Source organism: Pseudoliparis swirei, chromosome 7, assembly GCF_029220125.1.
Source record: "Pseudoliparis swirei isolate HS2019 ecotype Mariana Trench chromosome 7, NWPU_hadal_v1, whole genome shotgun sequence".
Taxonomy (NCBI): domain Eukaryota; kingdom Metazoa; phylum Chordata; class Actinopteri; order Perciformes; family Liparidae; genus Pseudoliparis; species Pseudoliparis swirei.
In genome coordinates, this window is record NC_079394.1 from 5,735,258 (window position 1) to 5,756,116 (window position 20,859).

The 20,859-nt window shown below is 45.6% G+C and overlaps 1 long non-coding RNA gene across 2 annotated transcripts; it reads right to left on the reverse strand.

Moving 5' to 3' along the window:
- Nucleotides 1-10,033: 10,033 nt before the first annotated feature.
- On the reverse strand, nucleotides 10,034-11,737 carry LOC130197134 (uncharacterized). Of its 2 annotated transcripts, none has more exons than XR_008832386.1 (2): nucleotides 11,588-11,737; nucleotides 10,034-10,399 (listed from the first exon to the last, which is right to left on the reverse strand). It is a non-coding gene; the product is annotated as an uncharacterized LOC130197134 (long non-coding RNA). The 2 variants fall into 2 exon arrangements; XR_008832385.1 differs by having other exon boundaries at nucleotides 10,034-11,395.
- Nucleotides 11,738-20,859: the final 9,122 nt, after the last annotated feature.

Sequence of the window (20,859 nt, forward strand, 5' to 3'; positions counted from 1 at the left end):
ACGTACAGCGAAACGTAAACACACCGAGACATGAAGGGAAGAGACGTAACAGAAATAAATAATATGACATGACTGCATGAAAAAAAGTATTTTTAAGACAGAGTTGACAACTGCCGTATGTTCCCGAATTTACTTTTTTTTGTTGCACGATAACAATAACAATCAATTTATCCTGCTCTTCATCTTATGCATTAGGAATAATCACAGCTATATGAAAGGGGGACACAAGGTGTCGGTCCCCGTGCAGCAGGGATGTGAGTTCTCTTTCCAGTGGTAAGGTGCTTTATGGTCGAGGTAGTAATAAGATGGCTGCTTGCCTCCTATCCTTGACCCGCTGCTGAACCTCCCATCGTTGACACGGCTGCACAAGAGGGATGGGAAATGGCAAGAGCCAAGCAACTATACCTGACTGTGTTCGGTCAACAGGAGAGCTACAGCTCCTGACTCATTCAACCTCTTAATTTCAATCTCTCCTCCTGACCCAGAATTCCTTCCCCTCGATCTGACACGTTAGTTCCTGTGAGGAGAGCATCCTGGGGATTAGGCATGACGTGATGTGTTTCCAATGATTTCGCTCCCTCACTATGTGGTGAGCGATGCTCTGTGGAATGAACCAGCATGCCCACAGATAGGGGTTTGGGATGAGAGCAGGGGGAGGCTAACTCGCCTTATCTTAAGTATTTGGAGGGGAGGACAGAGACGCCTTCTCTTCCATTATATCATTATGTAAACACCGGGCTGTGCCGCAGGTTGACAGGCTGTATTTCATAAATTGGTACAGAACAAGCCTGTCTGTATTAAGGTGTGCTTACATCACACTGAGAAATCAATCTGTTTAATTGGTCTGCTTTTGTCAAATGTATTAGTTTAAGACCTGTAGGAGACCATTATATTGACGAGTGTAAATGAATATGCTTTCAGCCCTTAAGATTTGTTGTTATGATTTATTGTGCTGACTAAACATGTTTTCCCTCACTTGACCAGACCCACTGACGGAGGGGAGAAGATATGACGAGAAGAAAGGTGTGAGGACCGGCACAACTCATCTTCAAAGTGGTTAATTTCATGATTGCAGTCATAATGATGCAACATTGGATGAGCTGCATACAAAGGCAAGTTCAATGAGTCTATTGTATAATGCTGCAAGAGACCATCACCTGTGTCTGAAGCATATATCTACCAGACCTGTTTTGCATATGATGGTTTTTTTCTTCAACCAAGCTGACTGAGTTTATCTCCCCTTACACTGTTTTTAAGTCACGTCAACCATTTTAGCATTCACGGCGAGCCACGGCAAGGCACAATAACAAGTGGTCTATTCAAATTAAATCAGTAATGGCATTGTCCATATTTCAGGCAGGTCATGCGTTTTTATTTATTCAAAGAATAAAGACAGGTCGGTTCCTCTCACAATTATCTCTTTTCATTTAAAGAATGAATGTGCATGTCAGGGCTTCTTTGACTCTCTTTCTTTCTATTCTAAGTCCCCCCCCCCCCCCCCATCCTCGCTGCCCCCGCCATCACTGGTCGACAGTAGAGGTCGTTAGTGGAAGAGGGATGATGCCAAACTTGACTGGAGTCGAGCCTTATCTCTATTCTTTACACTCTCGCTTTTATTTCAAGGGCTTTGTTTACACACGCCCCATTAATCACCTTCTGCCTTCCCACAATCCCACAGCATTTAAATGGGGTGCTCGTCCGGGGGACACTGCGCAGGCACAGGTGCGAGTGTAAATCTCTCTTTCTTCACCTCTTAAGAAGGAAACGAAGACTCCCAGACCTCTGGTCACCTTCTCCTCTCAGGTTCCCCTATTATCTCTTCTTTACTCTGCCCTTGGCCTTGATCGCGATCTCGACCATCACTCCAACATGTGCGCCCCGGAGCGGTGCGGTTACCAGACATTCACGCAACGCCTCACCTGAGCACCCGTCTGCCTGGCCCACCAACACCACATTATGCAGACACCCGACTGACACCGCCTCATGTCCTGACAGCCGTAGTGTAAGGGTATGCAGACAGGATGTTGTTGAGCAAACATTAATCACACCACAGGAACCCACAGGCAGAGAGGAAGACAGAGGACAAAGGAGAAACCGCCCGCCAATGGCTCCAAGGACTGCGGGGTCACCTCTAGCAGGACATCTCTCCGTAAAGTGCCGTAAACCTCAAATGGTTTGCAGACGGTCCTCCATCGGCCTCACTGAGGGATGGAAGCCACAATGTTGTCGTCCATGTTCCAAAGTGTCCACATTTTCCCTTGTTTTTTCAGGTGTGGAATAAGAAATAATCAGCCCGCTGCATTCAGTCCTGTATTATTGATATCAATTAATGTGTGAAAATAGGTGAAAACGGGAGGCAATGTTTTGCCATGATTACCGCACATGAGAAAATGTGTGAAGTAATTGTCTGTGCTTCTCTGCAGATACATAGCTGTCGAGGAAATGTGCAGTCCATGGGAGCTTACTGGGAGTGCTTTAATGCATAGCCCTGCTTAATTGCCTAGTCAATGCATTCATCATTCAGAATGCAGAGCCCGGGTAAAATGAATTGAATTATCTAGCGGGGAGAACAAAGAGATGTACAATGAGTTTGTGCGTAATTTATTGTTGCAGAGTGAAGCAAGTGGGGAGCAAGAGAGGCTGGGAGAATAAGAAGCAGCGAGGGAAGATAGAGAGACCTGGAGGACAGGAGAGAGGGGGAAAGAGAGAGAGAGGGAGAGTGAGTGAGGCAGACACAAAAAGATGAGGGAGGAGAGGGAAGATAGAGAGGTCTGGGGGAAGAGAGGAGAGAGGTGGGGAATGAGAGAGAGAGTGAGAGAAATGAGTAGGAGAGAGGAGATAGGGAGGCCAACAGAAGTGTGTGTGGGGGGGGGAGGGGGAGGAGGAGAGGAAGACAGGCAGGATGTGGAAGGAGAGAGATAATAGTGAAGCCTGGAGGAGGAAGAAGAGGAGAGATGGAGGGAAAGAGAGGAACAGAGAGGGAGGAGAGGGCAGCGTGTGTGCAGAGCCAGAGATAGACCAGAGACAGACCTGACACCTTCCTCCAGATTCCTGAGGGGATACAACACAAGCTGTGTGTGTGTGTGTGCGTGTGTGGGTGTGTGTGTGAGTGTACGTAGGTGTGTGTGGGGGGGGGATGGGGTACGTGGAGGTATGTCTGTGCGTGTGTGTGTGGGGGGTACGTAGAAGTGTGTGCCTGTGAGTGTAGGTAGGTGTGTGTGTGTCTGCGTGTGTGGGGGGTACGTGGAGGTGTGTGTGTGTGTGTGTACGTAGGTGTGTGTCTGAGTGTGGGGGGGGGGGGGGTGTGAGTGTATGTAGGTGTGTGTGTGTGTGTGTGTGTGTGGGGGGGGGGTACGTGGAGGTGTGTGTACGTAGGTGTGTGTGTGTGTGTGTGTGTCTACATGCCTGCACAAGTATGGAATTTCCCGGAGATTTCTTGCATTGTCGTCCGTGTAAATGTTGAATGAGCGGTCCTCACCTTTCCCAGGTTGAACTCCTTCACAGCGTCCTCCGTGAAGCCAGCCCTCGTCCACGGTCCCTCTCACTCAGACACAGACACACATTTACTCCACCAAGTCTCCATCTCCCTCCGTTGACTGTGAAGTAATTGCGGTCAGTATGGAAGAGAAAGCTTGTGGAGCTCGTGGTGGTGGAGAAAGGGGGGGGGGGGGGCGGACTGAGGAAAATCTATTTCCCAATACTATCTAACTGCAGCCTTCCTTCCAATGGACTTGCATTCCTGGTACTGGCTGTGTCCCATTGATTCCTTTCCAACATCATCTGAAAATCTATGAGCATAAAGGGCAGCTCTGCAAAGTACAAAACACATCAAGTGCACATCATGTTCTATACGGTGACTGTAGGAGGAAACTCTCCATCTCGCCTTGCTCGTTCTCTTGCTCTTGTGTTCTTCCTAATACCTCTTCCCATTATTCTCACCCCCATCCTCAAACAGTGGGAAGTGGGAAGGATAGATCCAGACAGAAGAGGGGAAGAGAAGTGGAGGTGAATAAGAGGGAGAGGAGCAGAGGAGAGGCATCGGAGAAAAGGCCGTATGGATTATTCTGAGCGGCTTGTGACAGCCCCTGATAGTGCATTATACAGAAGGGAGCTAAGCAATGCACGTCCACACGCTGTTTCTGTGGAATAACTCAAACCTGGCAACCTAGCGCAGGCTTTAAATCAGATGTGCGGCTCGTTATTCTGTATTTTACTTCAATAATTGCCATGTATGTCATTGTCGTCTCTTCTGTCCGCACACTGCCTATCAAATGACACCAAACACAACTGGTGTCTCTCAAAGCAGATTTATGTGTGCGCTTCTTTTCTGTGAAGATATAATGTCTAGACCGAAGCCTTTAGAATGTAATCATGGCATCGGTACAACATTCCTCGGAGGGATCCATACTGTCCTTCACACATTCAAGCAGATGGAGTCGGTGCCAAACAGCTCAGTGCTGAGACTGGGAGCAGGCTCCCCAGTTCCTCCTACTCCAAGCGCTTGCCAAGGATTTAAAATTAGACTGAAGAGATACATATTGTACTGTATGGTTTAGAGCTACGGCTGAGCATAACGCCACCTTTCGATAAAATGGAGGCAAATATTCAATATGAAGATAGGGAGAGGGGGGGGGGGGGGTGAGAGTGAGGGGGTGCATTCAACGTTTCGGGAAAATTGTCAAAGCTGTAAAAGTGTTTCAAGGGACTTCAAAAATATGTGTCAATAAGAGGCACAGATATTGATTGCCTTTACCATTAGCCATCTAATGATAATTATTTTCTGACTGCGGGCTCCCTCGAAGGCATTATCGGGGGAAATGTAAGAAGATCTAAATATGTATTAGTTGGCCTGGAAGAGATGGAATATCAAGGTGGTCAGCTGGTCAGCACACTTTGTACACCAGGGGTCACCGACCTCTTTGAGACGGATACCCGAAAGGTAGCGAGCAATATGAAGGCCTTTTTTAATTAATTATCTTTCCTTGGTTTGCCTTTAAATAATGAATATGATGCTTTTATTTGTCTACATATATTTGGAGACTGTCTGACAATTTGTTTACTGATTACTCTTATTGATTCCTCATAATCATTATTAATATTCTCACCAAGTGATCAAAGGAAACCAGAGAAATTATTCACTCATATTTATACATGCAAGTGTAATCATTTCTCTGTTTATCTGTCAAATGTGTCCATTTAACATTTAAAAGTCAGCATCATACTTTTCACATTTTTGCACAAAGAAGTTGTGTGTCCACCAACGCCTTCTTGTGCCAGCCTAAAACAGCATGTGTTCTTCTGAACGGGCCCAGCTGGGAGTGCTTGAGTGGGTTCGGGTGTTTTCAACTGAAAGAGTTGCTATGATACGGAATATCTACGGATGTAAAAATGTCACGCACTAGGTATAGAGTGCTTGAAGGCACTGGGAGAGAGGACGGGCCTGCGGCTCTCTGCGTGTTCATGACATTTTGAGGGCGAGGAAATATCTCACCGAGTACCATCGTTGGGTTCAAGAGGTACTTTTGTGTTTTTTGCCCGGCCCCTCCTTCCCTGTGACTAGACGGCCTGGTCAGAAGTGGCAGTGAGAAACAAAGTGTTTTACTGAAGGTTGAAAAGTGCGCAGCACAGAATAGATGCTCAGCACATGTTTACGTGCCCAGAGGCAGTTGCTCATGGGCACCGTGCGGGCAACCCCTGGTGTACACCATGCAACTGTCATGTGTTGTCGTAGCGAGAGAGGACCCAAATGCCGACACTACTTCCAAACCTATATTTAATTCTGAATTACAACTAGACAGGTAACACAGGCCGACAAACACGATCCAAACGGTACGAAGCCACACTGGGAATGAGACGAACAGGGTCTAAATACACAGGCAAGGTGAAGGTGATTGGACACTGGGGAACGAGACACAGGTGGACACAATGAGGGCGGGGCTAGCAATCACACAGGAGGAAACTATCAGGACCAGGGCAGACAATCACAGGGAGACAGGTGACACGAGGACTTCAAAACAAGACAAAAAAACGAGACAGAAACTCCGGGTCATGACAGCAACAAGGTCAGTTGCGAAATGTAACATTTAAATGTGACTTAAATTGGCAAGTAACAAGGGGCTTCAGTTTAGTTTGGGCAATCGTCGGTAAAGTCTGTGTTTTTTGTGATTACTTACAATTTCTGTTTGGTCAATCTATGTCTGTCGCTCTTCAATGTCTTTGACGGTTCCTGTGACAGTGTCTCGAGACACTCTGCGTTGATAGTTTGAAGCAGTCCCGGTGATTGGCGGCGCCGCAGCGCCATGGTGGAATATTCGACGAGTTAATTCTCCAGGTGTGATCACCGCTTGAGGGCTCGCCACCAACAGGAAGAGATCAACAAAAGTGGTCCTCCCACACAACTGCCCCTCTTAGGCACACACACACACACACACACACACTTACTGTAAATATTGTGTTGTTTTTTATTGTAAATAGTGTGTACTTGTTGCCCTTGCACATTCCTGCTGAGCATTGCCACTTTCATTTCACTGCACACCCTGTGTGTGTATGTGACAAATAAAACATCTTGAATCTCTTGAATCTCTGTTCATAAGACCCGACTAGGACTTTGGCAAATATTTTGGTTTATCTATTTGTTGCACAACGATCATACGAAAGCATAACAACGTCACACAAAGAACCACATCAATAATATGCAGGCTGCATCACCCTGATGACAGATGTTCAGTTCCTGTTGCTTCTTCTTGGGTTGGTGTTGATTCGTGAGCTTGTCGTAACATTTGGTTTTACTAACTCTGTTAACTTTTTAACTGTTTAAATCTTCTAATTCAACTTATTTGATCCGGTCACCATCACAGAAGCATGTTTCCCTTCGGTCCTTCCTCATACACTGTGACGAGCGCCCGATCACGCAGGTGCGATTTGATCTGCCAATCACGAAGCTGGACCTGACCAAACTACCTTTGCTAAATGGCTGATAGAGTTGACTTTAACTTGAATTACGTACGACTCGCATCACTGTCGTATGATTTATGGGACTCGAGTGACTGAGGACACTATTATGACTAAACTCATGTGACAATGTTGACGTTTAGGTTCTAATGGGTCAGAATTAGTCAGCAATGCAAGTGTCCATGAGTCATTGGAGTTAAGTGCAGCAGTACAGGTGAGGTTACATTTCCTTCCAACACATGGGTAAATGAATGGGTTAAAGTGTAACTAAACCGTGTGTCTTTATACCATGTAGTATTCATGTTCTAATAATAATAATAATAATCCATACAATTTCTATAGCGCTTTTCAGAATACTCAAAGACGCTTTACAACACATAGTTAAAATATCCTAAAAGCTATGCATTAAAAATAACTAAAATTACAATAAAAACAAACGATAAAAGCAAATAAGAACGTAGAGAGCACACAATCCCACATTAAAAGCAGTTTTGAACAGGTGGGTTTTGATTTGTGATTTGAACAATGAAAGTTCGGTGCAGACTCGGATGATTTTGGGGAGAGAGGGATCCATTTGTATACGCCTCCAGTCAGAAATGTCTGAGTTAAAGAGTTTTGACACAACCAACATGCCTACAAAATAACTATTATGCCGGATTGAATATTTACATTGTACTCAGCCTCACACATCGGGACAATGTGCGACACGACCAAACTGCCCTGTGGTGAACAAGCACCGACACACAGCTATGTCCCACGCCGGCATGTTGACGAGAGGCCTCGGAGACAACATGTCTATGTCAAAAAAATGACAAAGCAGTGTCATATATGGCTACAAGCTGGAGTGATGTTAAAGTGACTGAAAGCTGGAAGGAAGAGAGAGGAAGAGAGGGCTCTAAATAGAGAGAAGAGGTCAGTGGAGGACTTCACAACCACCGGCCCTATCGTAAGAGTTTAGTCAGAAGATGGACATCACAGTGTTCACGTTAGCTGGATTTGGCTCTCTGCTTGTGCCACAGATACAACTATTCTGCAGGTTTTGCTCACTGAACGCCGGTGTTTTCAGAGAGGCTTAGCTGAGAAGATGAATAGAGAGACAAAGGGGCCAGAGAGGATCTTGGACCCAGAGGAGGAATGCAGAGAAAGGATGAGCCCTTTCTAAGACGATGGGGGACAGCCAGAGCCCAAAAGAAGATCCTGTTTGCTGTCCCTTGATACAGTATACACACTAAATAGTCTTTGCAGCCGATTTCAGAGACAGACCCTTGTCTTTGTTCAGCTAATAGGCAGACTACTCTAAACGGGCTGTTTTTCAACCCTCTGACACAAAGACACTTTTTCATGACTCCTCATGTCATCGTTTTCCTGCTCCTCTTCTTCAGATATCCGGAACAGAGCGCTCTCTGTCTTGATGTGTCGCTCCCACAGCACAGGAGCTCTGAGCTAACTCTCACACTGCTCCCCATTGCCTGCCTCGACAACCCAGTGAAACTACACTGCATAGCAGACAAAAGACAGGAGTAAGTCCCATAGAGGAGCTATGTGAGCCGTTAAATGGCCAAAATGGTCAGTCATAATACCCAACGGCTGAAATCAACATTTTACTGCTGCCCATTAAGATTTTGCTCATAAAGACAGAATCAATAGTTGAAGATGATATTCCTATGCCAGCTATACAGATTTGTACCATTAACAGAGCAGTCCCTTGGCTAAGTCCGTACAAACATGATATACATTTTAATGAGGTATGTTGCCCTATTCTAAGATGGTCTGTACTTGTTGTCAGCTGCACTGTATACCCAGGAGCTGTTGTTACCTGACTGCTCTGAACCCTCAGGCGGTTTCGCACCTACTGGAGGGGAACAGAGTTCATTATCTAAGAGCAATTTCCACTGGTGGTTCTCAGCCTGAACTCCTGCACGCAAACCGTAAACAGACAAGCTTCCAACGAATACAGGCCCAGAAAAAACACACACATTACCTACATCTATATAGATATGTTTGTATCTCCTCTCAAACTAGGTATGTCAGTTATACGAATTGTCAATTTATGTGTTGTTGTTTTTTCAATTCCAACTTTGGATTTTAGTGGATTTTAGTCATGACACGTTGCATGTATAATGAACTGTGTAAATATTCAGCACGAGTAAAAACTCACCAAAAGCCAAGTTACAGGGGACCTCCCTGGCAGCAGCTTCTTCTTCACAACGTTCCATTAAATTGACTAAACTTGCTTGATGAACAAAAAACTTCCTTTTTCCCTTTAAAAATTCTTATTTCTGATATTATTAAAACCAGGGTTATCCAATTGATTTTAATTTAATTAAAATTAGTTTGTAAAGTTTGAATCTCTCACCATGGCAAAAACATTGCGGTCTAAATGTCTGAAGATGTATTTTAAGTGCTGCTTTTCACCTGTTGCTTTATACATTCTTTAACCATTAATGTGCTGTTTTCATGAGAGTGCCATCAAATGTCACAACAGCTGTCTGTAGACTTTGATGGATCAATCTCTCTCCCACCAGCCATCCCCAGGGCTTTCATCTGCTTATCTCTGACCACTGTCTGTCTGACTGACCGCCTCACTGCTCATTCACACTCTGAGGCTTCCACATAATCCTGCAGCTCTCAAAAAAAAACTCCACAGCTACTCAATGAGCACAACCATTAGTTGAGGCAGGTTTGCGAGTGAAGAATTTCCCTCATTTTACACTTTTTTTGCGTGCAAACGTGGTATGCAAACAGATACGGAAGCATTCCCCGTTTACTGACAACTCGCTGCTTGTGTTGGGCCTCCCTCAAGCCCATTCATGTTCTGAACTAGAGTCATACGTGTAGAAGCAATTTGTCATCCTCCTGCGGATATTAGGCAGATGCCATGCTCCCGGAGGCCTTCCGGGCACATGGGCGCACACACATTATTTGTGGCATCTTTATGACTTTAATCTGTACTTATGAATTTTAAGCATTTTGATTTTATCTCTAATTTGTTTCTCAAAGTTTGTTCATGACATCTTGTTCCTGCTCCTTCCACAATCCGCTTATAGACAACCCTCTGTCGCTCTCACACACGCACACACACTCACTCTTCCTTGTTTTTATTAGAAGTATACAGACATATTTACATATTCTACAGAGGCATATTCTCAATGTGACTGCTGCTGGAGGCTTTCCCGCCCTCTCCAGAGGGTCTTTTCAGCCCCGGGGCTGCTGTAGTGATGGGATTAGGGGAGGCCTGGAGCGTGTCCAAGTCTGGAGCCGAGCAGGACCGTGCTCCGCCGACCCACCAACCTCAATGCTATTGTCCTGCTTCCCAGCGACTCACTCCAGGTGCCGGGCAATAGAGAAGATGCTCCAGACTTTCCCAGGAATGAGACAAACTGACTAAAATAATTCCTTTAGCGGCACAGAACTTCGCTGCTACCGCCACCGGCAACTCACAGAGAACCTGAAAAGGAGACTATCATCAAAATAAAGGCAGAGGGGATGTCTTTCTTGCTCTTTCTCTCTCTTCTCTTGCTCCCTCACTCTCACTCATTTAAACTTAAATTCCCCTTTTTTGGGGGGAGGGTGTGGGGGGCAGTGGGAGGACAGTTGTTTTGTCTCCCTCCATTGGCTGATTTACATCTCCACAGCTTCTCTATCAAAGTGCCCATTGTCGGTTCTGACCTATGAAAATTACAGAGGACATTGGGGGCCTTTCTCCTTTGACAGGTTTGCTAGCACACAGACAAGTGAGTGGACACACACACACACGTGCACACACACACACAGTATAAACACATTACCTCAGGATACACCCTACACTATTTTATTTATTCAGATTTTACACAGATGCTCATAGTGTAGCCCACTGTGGCCCTTTTTCTAAACACTCAAAGACGACAGAAAGGATGCATGGAGGGGGGACGAGGGGGGACGGAGGGAGGGAGGGGTCATCCAGGAATAAGGGAGAGGCATCCATTTGCACACCAATTGTTTTTCCTTCTCTCTGAGCCAGGAGAAGAGAAAGACCACGTTTCTCCCTCTGAGACCACCGTCCCCCTCCCCCTCCCTCCTTCCCTCCCTCCTCTGTGAAAACAGCGTGAATGGAGAGTCACATTCAGTGGGGATGAATGGGATGGAGTGGAAATGGGTAGGGGGTCATTCTGACCACCGCAGCCCTCCAATGCCAGAGCCACATGTGCAGCATATTAACATATGAAGCCTTGTCACTGCTGTGTCCACCCTTCCAACTGACCTCATTCATATTCAATCTCTCTCTCACACACACACACACAAAAACACACATGGAGACTTTGGGTCAGGTGTGATGCCATTTTATCACTAGAAATCGCTGGGCGGCTTATGGGGATTGCGGGGTGAATTTATGGGCAAAAAGGACACCATAATTGCAGAGGGGGAGAGGGGCCAGTAGCAGGCAAGTGGGACTGATGCCAAAACCCTAGATTTTTTTTAAAAAGAAGGAGAAAAACAGAATGCGCCCCACAATAGCAATAAAAGGCAAAGCTCCCGCCACCGGAATTAAAAGAGGAACTGTGCAGCAATCTGCAAATGCAAAAACCATTGAACTGTAGTTAAGCAAATTGGAAAAACAAGTGCAAAAAATGTGAGGAGAGGGCCAAAGAAAACGTACCTTGGGCCCTCGCTGCACAGGGACCTTTTTGAGTCTGCCTTTCCTGTTAGACTTTCCGTCATCGAGACAGTGCGTCACACGCAGGGAGTCTGCAAGCCCAACGTATGTTAACCCTTTGCAAGCTAAACGGCAGCTTTCCTGAGCAGTGCTCCACGGGGCCTGTTCGCACACTGTCTGCTCGCTCCGGTATGTTTGGACTGAGCCTCTTACTACTCCACCGAGGCTCTAATCTGTTTTACAGCACAGAGGATTAATGATCATGTTACAGCATCTACCTCTCTGGAGGCCTTGTCTACTGTTTTTAAAAAAAAGGTTTGGTTTGCGGCCAACTGGCACATGTTACGTCGTGGCAGCCTCAAACAATTGCGTGGTAATATCATAATATGAAACAAGCAGCACCTCTCACCTCGGTGCTGCCTGCCTGCATGTTGTGTGTGTCTGTGTGTGTGTTCTGGTCGGGGGGCCTATATTAATCACTGCCTGAGAGCTGACATCAGGCAGCCAGTAAACGTTAATTAGGACCAGCCAATGGCCAGGCCAGTGTCATTAGCTAATTGAGTTTGTTTATGTGTTAGTGTTTGTGGGGACTGAATGAAAAAGAAAAGAAAAAAGAGAGAGGAAGTTGGGAGGCAGGGGGGGGGGGGGGGGGGGGCTTGTCTTATCCAGTGCCCTGTTGTGGTGACATGTCCTTCAGCTCAATCCAGAGGGAGAAAGAGGGTGAGAAGGATGGAGCAATGGAGAAGGAGCGAGGATAGAAATCCAGCCCCCAACCAGCGTCTCAGGAGCCCGAGGCCTCAGCGACAGCCAGAAACTTTCTCCGCAGGCGAGTCGTGGAAAGCTTTCCCCCAACCTAGAATATACATATTTTTTCAGATCCCACCACAAGCATGTGCCTTTTGGGAAACACATTCACGCACGTGCACATGCATCCAGTTGAAGCACGCAAACATCCACGCATTAACACACACACATGCTGTATGTGAGCTCGTGCTCCCTCCGGTCTCTGCCTGGTGTGTGTTTCACACGCCGCCTCTGCTGCCTCCCTGGGGTGTTTCAAGAGATGCTGTGTGCAGAGAGCGACCATGCCTCAGCGCAGCATGGTCTCAGATGGCCTGGTGTGGCTGGCTGTGGTCATGACTGTTGAGTCCGCCTGACCACCGCATGATGAATCACATCCCTGCGATGTCCAACATGACACACACACACACACACACTCTCTCTCTCTCTCTCTAACCCACCAGTTCTCAGCACAGCTCAGAGAGGTCCTCGCAGGAGAAACAACTGTCCTCTTCTCTCGTCGTGCATGGAGATTATGTTTAACAAGCCAACAGAGCTCTCAGCAGCAGTACAGAGAGCAGGAAAAGCATAAAATCCACCAAAGAGCAAAGGGGAGGAGGGAGTAAGCTGAGCCGCAGCCCTGTGCTGTCAGGGTCTCTCTTCTTCTCTCTCTGTGATTTGTGCCCTTGGCCAGGTCTGATTCCTGTCCCACAGATAGCTCAGCTCATGCCCCAGTAGGCTTGTTAGAGCAGTTGAATGAACGCCTACATGTAAGGATTTCGCCCCAAAAGCTTGGACAAAAACAACAACAAGAAAGCAAATCCGGGCAGACAGACGACAAAGTGAGACATTGCCCAGTTTGTTTTGTAACTTTCTGCGGCTGCTTTTTACAGGCAGCACAGCGGTCATTGAGATCATTGCAGTCTGCCGTTTGAAACACTTCCAATTTCAGTCTGTGGTACGAAAGAGGAAGAAATCCAATTGGAGTAAAGCCTCAAATGTACTCGTCCCATTTTTCCTCTCTGTTTGAGGGGCATAGCCTTTTTGTGTTACATCAAACAGAAAACAACAAACTCACAATGGAACTGCAAAATGCCTTTGTTTATCATTTGTATAGAAATATATTTGTCCATGTGTTTTACAGTCAAAAATAAAGTGAAAAATCTGCACCGAGTATTGTTTTTCATCCAACGAAATCTTGAAAAAGTTAAATTCGTCACTGCGGTCCAAATTTATAACTCTGCAATGTAACTATTTAAGCAGAAGCTGCTTTTGTAAATCAATCTCACCCAATGCAGCAATTAGGTACATTGACTCATCTCTTGTTCAGTCTAAATTAAGCAGAGATTTTGTTTGGCAAAGTCTATTCTATTCATTGACAACTGATGGTTCGGGCTAGAAATTGTAATCTCAAGAAAACCCCAGAGCTCTGTTCCCCCGGAGTATTAATTCTCCATAAATAGTGATTAAAACAGATTACAGCACAGTGAAACTACCCGGGTTAGGACAGGTGTAATGCTGACACCAATTCATGTGTGTAAATTGTGTTCTGAGTGCGTGCTTGTGCAGCTGTGTGTCCCATTTCAATTCATCCGACATAAATATGCCTCTAAATATGTTCACCACACTATTTGGTGTACTTTCTAACTGCTAATAGACCACCAGGGACTCTGCTTAGCCAATCACCTGCAAGCGTGCACTCCTGAGTGGAGAACAGCACTCTTCCAGTGAATAGGGTGAATCGTGGTGAGGATTAAGAAAAAGAATGAGAAAAGCACCCATCAGAGAGGTATACTACTGTTACCATGGCACCTTGGTATGGTTAAAGAGCAGAGAGCTCCAAGCTAACCTGCCTCCCCACCCCACCTGCCCCAATGCTCCACCTTCCCTCTCCCCCAGCACACCTTGTACATGCCCTGGAGGAGTATCGGAGCGCTTGGTGGAGCACATCCATGAGAGATGCTCTAAGCAGGGGTGGAGGGACACTTCCAGCTGGATGCCGGGATCCGGGGAAGAAACTCTAAAATTAGCCCCAGCATGGGGTGCAGAACCAGGGGAGCGGGGGTGGGGTGGAGGGTGGAAGGCGAGTAAAGAGAATGAGGGTGAGAGCCGTGTGGGGGAGGAGGAATGCAGGGAAGCAGAGGTGGGCGGAGAGGGTGGTGACAGCACACGTCTCCTGAGACGCCTCTCTGCACATTCACTCGGCTGTGGCAAATTAAATGTCTGAATTAGCACTTCATAAACACACAGGCATACATACACCTCTCCACACACAATAACACCAGCTCTCACACATCCGCACCTTCACTCCCAATCACAAGTACAAAACGCATACAGTACACACACACACATGAGCAAAGCACACAAATACCACATCATTAAATAATGTACTCATTGTGAGATCGCTGGGTGGCTATGCTGGGGCTTAAACTCCATGAATGGTGCAGTGTCAATGGGCATCTGTGTCCCCGTGTCCCACTTAGTCCCCTGCCGAGGAGCCCAACCTGCTGCTCAGTGTGGGAGAGCAGAGGGCAGATGGGTAGAGTCCGATTATAGAGTTGTCTGACCTCTCACAGGCAGCGCACTGTGCTCCGTGCCCAGGGCCAGCACAGAAAGAGTGTTTGTTGTTGGTATTAGGAGCTAAACAGCTTACCGGTTAGCAGACGTGCTCCTCGAGGGCCGAGCACATAGTTTTGACTTGCTGCCAGGCTCTGAGAACCACGGCCATTCAGGGCCGCTGCACCGGGCTGAAAGGGGAAAGGGAAAGGAGAGGTGGGTGGATACAAGACGTAACTAGAATTAAGCATCGCAGGTTTGCATAAATTGGATGCTGCGAGCGAGGGAGAAGATATACTTTTACAATTTATGACCAAGTAAGACAACTTGTGATCACGTGTGTGTCACTCCAGCAGCGTGTGCAAAGTTCTATAAAAATGAAATTGAACACTCGGTGCGAAGTTTGAAGCTGGGCCGAGCCACGTCTCTAGTCCTATGCCCCTCGATTGACTTACTTCCTGTTGGGGCTGTCCACTTCCTGTCTGGGTTTGATGTCTCTACAGGGACACTGCACATCAGAGACGGCCTCTGACGTTGACAGAAGGTAGCGTATGCGTGTCAACATGTCCGTCGGCTAAATGTGTGCTGCGTGTGGCCGTGCGTGTTTATTAATATAAGTGGTGTGCATGGATAGGACATGCCTGAAGAACACGCAACTGACAGCTTCTGTCATTTCTGTGGTTTTTGCTTGCAATTAATTATATGTACAAACCACGGCGAACATAAGTACACAAGCTAAAAAGCAAACTGCACACAGATTAAGTTGAAGTACTACTAACAGACTGTGTCAACTGTGAGCGCAGGCCGAGATGAAAAAGGCTACAGTAATCCCCTCCAGCCTGTCGATTTCCCTAATCTCCTCCTTTTGTTGTTGCTGGAGCCCAGAGGAGGGTGTGACAGGGTCAGGGGTGAAAGCTAAGAGCCGAGATGGATGGAGGAGGAGCGGACAGATGAGGTTTCATGCCCTGAGAAGTCTCCGTGCCTTTGGCTGAAACCCCCCGATTCCACCGCAGCCCTCCTTCCCCCCCGCCATGCAGGAGATAAGAGTAAAAGAGGAGGGACCTTTTGGAAACACAAACAGGTTTTGGACTCGCAAGGGTCAAGGGTCAATAACAACCTCCAGCGGTGAACTCCTATCCATATTGTACATCTCATCACACATGATCTCACACACGTACACATCCTCTGGCTAAAGTGGGCTTTCTTCATTTGTTGGTCTGCAGAACATAGATAGATATATACTTTATTAATCCCCAAGGGGAAATTTGTCGTCACAGTAGCAGCACCAATAAACTAAACGCAAAAGAATAAAAAAGAAAATATAAAAAAGAAGAAAAAAAACAGGGATGAAAGATATAGGAGTATACAAAGTAAAATATAAAATAAAATATATATGTATATATATAACATATATGCATACACAATACACAATACTAATGACAAATTAAATTAAATATTAAAATATTAAATATAGACAGTGTGCAAATGCAAAGTATGTGTGTAGTGTAAATGAAATATGTGTGTAGTGTAAATAAATGAAATGTGTGAAGTGCAGATCAACATCTATGAATTCCTTCACAGAGGAATTCCTTGAATTAGATGTTTTGCTCTTCTTTTATTTTGTCTCATTAGTTTCAAACTTGTTTCGGCAACTGCAGGGACAGCATAGTCGCAAGGCAAAGTCCGAGAAGGACCGAGACTCAGAAATATCTCCTGAATGCAGACTGACCGGACACAAGATGACTCCAGGTGAGAGGCAGAGAGCGTGACGTCTTGGCGTGCATATACGCCCGCAAGAATGCCCATACTTTTCTTGCCCTCCTCCATTTTTGAGGTGTAAAGTTCTCTCCCTCCAGCCAAATACCTTTGGGATTATTACCGCGCAGTCTGAAACACGCCTGGCCAAAAGACCTACCCGTAAACTGTGTAAAAACAACATCCGAGCCGGGGCGCTGGAGAAATCCCGGGCCTTTATGTGAGAGGTGACTGGAGGAGATGAGGTTGCACTAGCATGTCTTCTCCTCTGTGACCCTGGGGGTTGATGGGTTGAGAACAGTGGCTGGCATTGTTTGCCTGTAATACACCCCCACCCCCCTCCACCCTGTACCCCACCCAGCTGAAGATCGAGTTAACTCTTGCCTGCGGTCACTCCACCTCGCAGGAACTCTATCCTGCTCCGCTCTGTGTTTCTCTCCTGGGCCGGCCGGCGAGAGGTTAAACCTTCAGCCCCTTTTCTCGAACGATTCATTACCACGAGAGTCCGGCTGAGGATGAATAAAGGCCAAAAGAGAGAGCTGCTGCCCCATTGCAGGCAGATATCAGTCAGCCAGCGTGCTAAAAGTGTGCGCTTTCGTACTCCTTTGAGAATTAATGTGCAAATGTATTCCTTTGGCCTTTTATAATTATCAGTTTTGTGCGTCAACGCTTGAGAGTTTGTGATAATGTGCACGTAATTGTATGTCTGTAATGCAAAAGCGTGTGTTCCAGAATACATGTACAGAGGGGAGAGGTTCCTTTGTCTTGTTCCCAATGCTGAGGGGCAGAACAGGGGAGCAGGGCTGGGCCAGCAACTCATAAATCACAGGAGAGGATAGAGAGTAACAGCTCAAATTAAGATAAAACCCCCTTAATTATCAGCTAAACAGCCTGGTGTCCCCTCTCTCCCTGGGCTATCTGTCACCCAGCAAGCAGGCCCAGTCACCAGAGGACAGGCTTTACTGCTCCTCACACAGAGTGGAGCTGCTGACACACACACACACACACACACACACACACACACTATCTCTCTTACCCTCTTTCAAATGCATGTATTCTTACTTTTTTCATATAAAACAAGCCAAACTTCACCGGGGCATCTTGGTTCACACACACCACCATCCGACATGTGGCTGTCAATCAAATTAACTTGTACATATCACCTCTTTGCATCTGTTAACCACCCTCCACACCCACACACACATGCACATTCTCTCCTCCCCCTTTTCTCTCTTTGCTTATTCACCGTGCCAATTATCATTACCCTAATGACTTCTCAATGGCCCTTAGTCCTCTCCCTCTTCAAAGGCTATCTCTACCACGTCTTCCTCCTCTCTCTCACTTTGCGATCCAATGAGATGTCCTGAAATTCTTGTGTGCCAGCAGTGACACACACACACACACACACACTCACACACAAGAAGCTCCTCTTGCCTTCCCTGGAGGTGCATTTAGAGGCAGTGAGTGGGGAAGTTTGGAGGTTTGATTGTACTCAAAGCTGGAGCACGTGGTTGAAGCACACTGATACAATATGCTTGTCTGTGTGTGTTGGGGGGGAGGGGGACATACTTTACTGAGGAGGGAAAAGAGAGAGATGGTGAAGAGAAAAGGAGAGACCAAAGAACTCTATTTTGGCATTTGTGGTGTTTGAATGTTCTTTTTTTTATTTTTTAACTCTTGTTCTTTTTTCCCCTCTTCAGTACTCTTGGAGGCAGTGTATTGATTTTATATTAGGCCTGAGCTACCATCTGGCTGCTTTCCATTCCTCTGTTTTTATAAAGCATGGGGAACAGAGAGAGAGATCGAGATCGAAAGAGACCGGACTCAGAATTCATTATGCGTTAAATAAAGACAGTGAGAGAAAGGGGAGCATACAGAGTAGTGTGGGTATGTGTGTGACACAGAGAGTCTGTCTGTGTGTGTGTGTGTGTGTATGTTTGTGTGTGTGCTTCAACACATATGTTTATGTTTTATGAGCATTATCTGTGTGTGTTATGTGTTGTAATCAAGGAATAGTGGGCCAACAGACTGCCAAGCTACAAAGTACAAAGAGTTCAATTTGACAGTAGTCCCCTGCATTTTCAGAGAGATCTCTTCATGAACACTCGCACACCCTCAAAGTCCCCCCATCTACAAATAAGTGAAGAAAAAAAATCCACATATCTCCATCTCCCTCCATCTTTCCTTCCCTTTTTCCTCCTCATCCCTTAGGAGCACGGTAAGCAAGCACAGCGCCTTTTGTCATTCAATCCTATCATCCATTGATTTGAGTTATCAATGTGTGATTGTCTGATGACAAATATTTAACATCCTGCCACAGTATTGATCTGAATACTCTGGGTGAAAAGGGAATCGAGGATGTTTTCTCAGGTCAAGCTCGTATTTGTCCTCCGTCTGGCGTACATTCTGCAAGATGCATGCATTGTTTCCATGTCTTCACTGTAAACGATTGTCTAGATGGGATGCATCCGACGCTGTAAAGCGGGTACATTGATCTTTATATACACTACCGTTCAAAAGTTTGGGGTCACTTAGAAATGTCTTTATTTTTCAAAGAAAAGCACTGTTTTTTCAATAAAGATAACATTAATCAAAAATACACACTATACATTGTTAATGTGGTAAATGACTATTCTAGGTGGAAACGTCTGGTTTCTAATGAAATATCTCCAGAGGTGTATAGAGGCCCATTTCCATCAACTATCACTCCAGTGTTCTATTGGTACATTGTGTTTGCTAATCGCCTTAGAAGACTAATATCTGATTAGAAAACCCTTGTGGAATTATGTTAGCACAGCTGAAAACAGTTATGCTGGTGATATAAGCTATACAACTTGGCCTTCCTTTGAGCTTGAAGTTTGAAGAACAAAATTAATACTTCAAATATTAATCATTATTTCTAACCTTGTCAATGTCTTGACTATATTTTCTATTCAATTTTCAATTCATTTGATAAATAAAAGTGAGTTTTCATGGAAGACACGAAATTGTCTGGATGACCCCAAACTTTTGAACGGAAGTGAATGTTTTAGGTAAAATTGCTTTTCCAGTGTTCAATGTTTACGGAGTTAAATGTACAAAAAGAGTGAAGAGTCCAAATAAATAGGCATAAAAAACCTCTTAAAGGTTTAGTTCATGATTAGAGTTTGAAATGTATCAAAGAGTCATCAAAGAGTAAGACAATCCAAATTACAACAATACAGATGTCCGCATTAATAGTTGATTGGCTCATATGGTGCCCCTTCTGGGTACAATTATTTATAAGAATAATACAATATGGAAACGAAAAAAAATAAAACACTGTCTTCCATCGCTGTGTTGAATCTTATATGCACAGCAACGTGCGGACGCTGAGCAAATTGTCAGTGAGTGCGAGCGTCGGGTCCTCACAGCCTGCACTGAGGTCCAGGACTGTTCTGTGATTAATGGTCGGGGACGCGCCCCACTAATTGTGGTTCCTGACACAGGCACACGTCCCCAGACAAAGCAGGACAGGGCTGGAGCAGGGTGCCATGCTCAATCACCTTTCAGCAGAACGCCCGAGTGCTGCTCTGGGGGGTTTCGGAGGAAAGAGAGGTCACAGGATATCTGGCGATGACAGTAGAGGAGAGCTCAGAAGAGACACAAGCATCTAACCAACTGTGGGAAGTAGAGGGAACGTTTGAGGTTTGGGAATACGACTGATGGGGAATATACCAGAGAAGACAGAGTAACAGAAACTAGAGAGTAGATCGTCCTCACGAGGAAGGGAGATATTTCCTAGGGCCTTTTTTTTAATCCTCACTGGTTTATCCTCATTGGATTTGAATGTTAGTCTGCCTCTGGTCTGTGTAACTACATGCACCTGTTGCAGCAATAGTACATCTTTACAAAGGCATTATTTAATTGCTTTTGGAATTATGCAAAGATATATTTAAGGAATTTTCACAACAGAAATAAAAAGTAGGTAAATTAACTCCCAGATCCAATGTCAGGAGTCGTTTTAATATCCTGAAACTACAATTTTAAAACGTGGGTAAACATTTGCATCTACTGAACCATGTTCTCTGTAAAGGCAGAATAATTGGACCCATGATGCAAATGCTTTGTGCCTCTCTTCCACCTGCCGGCATTTTGAGAGGACAGATGGAAGTCATGAATTGGCTGCAGCGAGGGACCCCAGACACTCAGCTCTATCAAGAAAT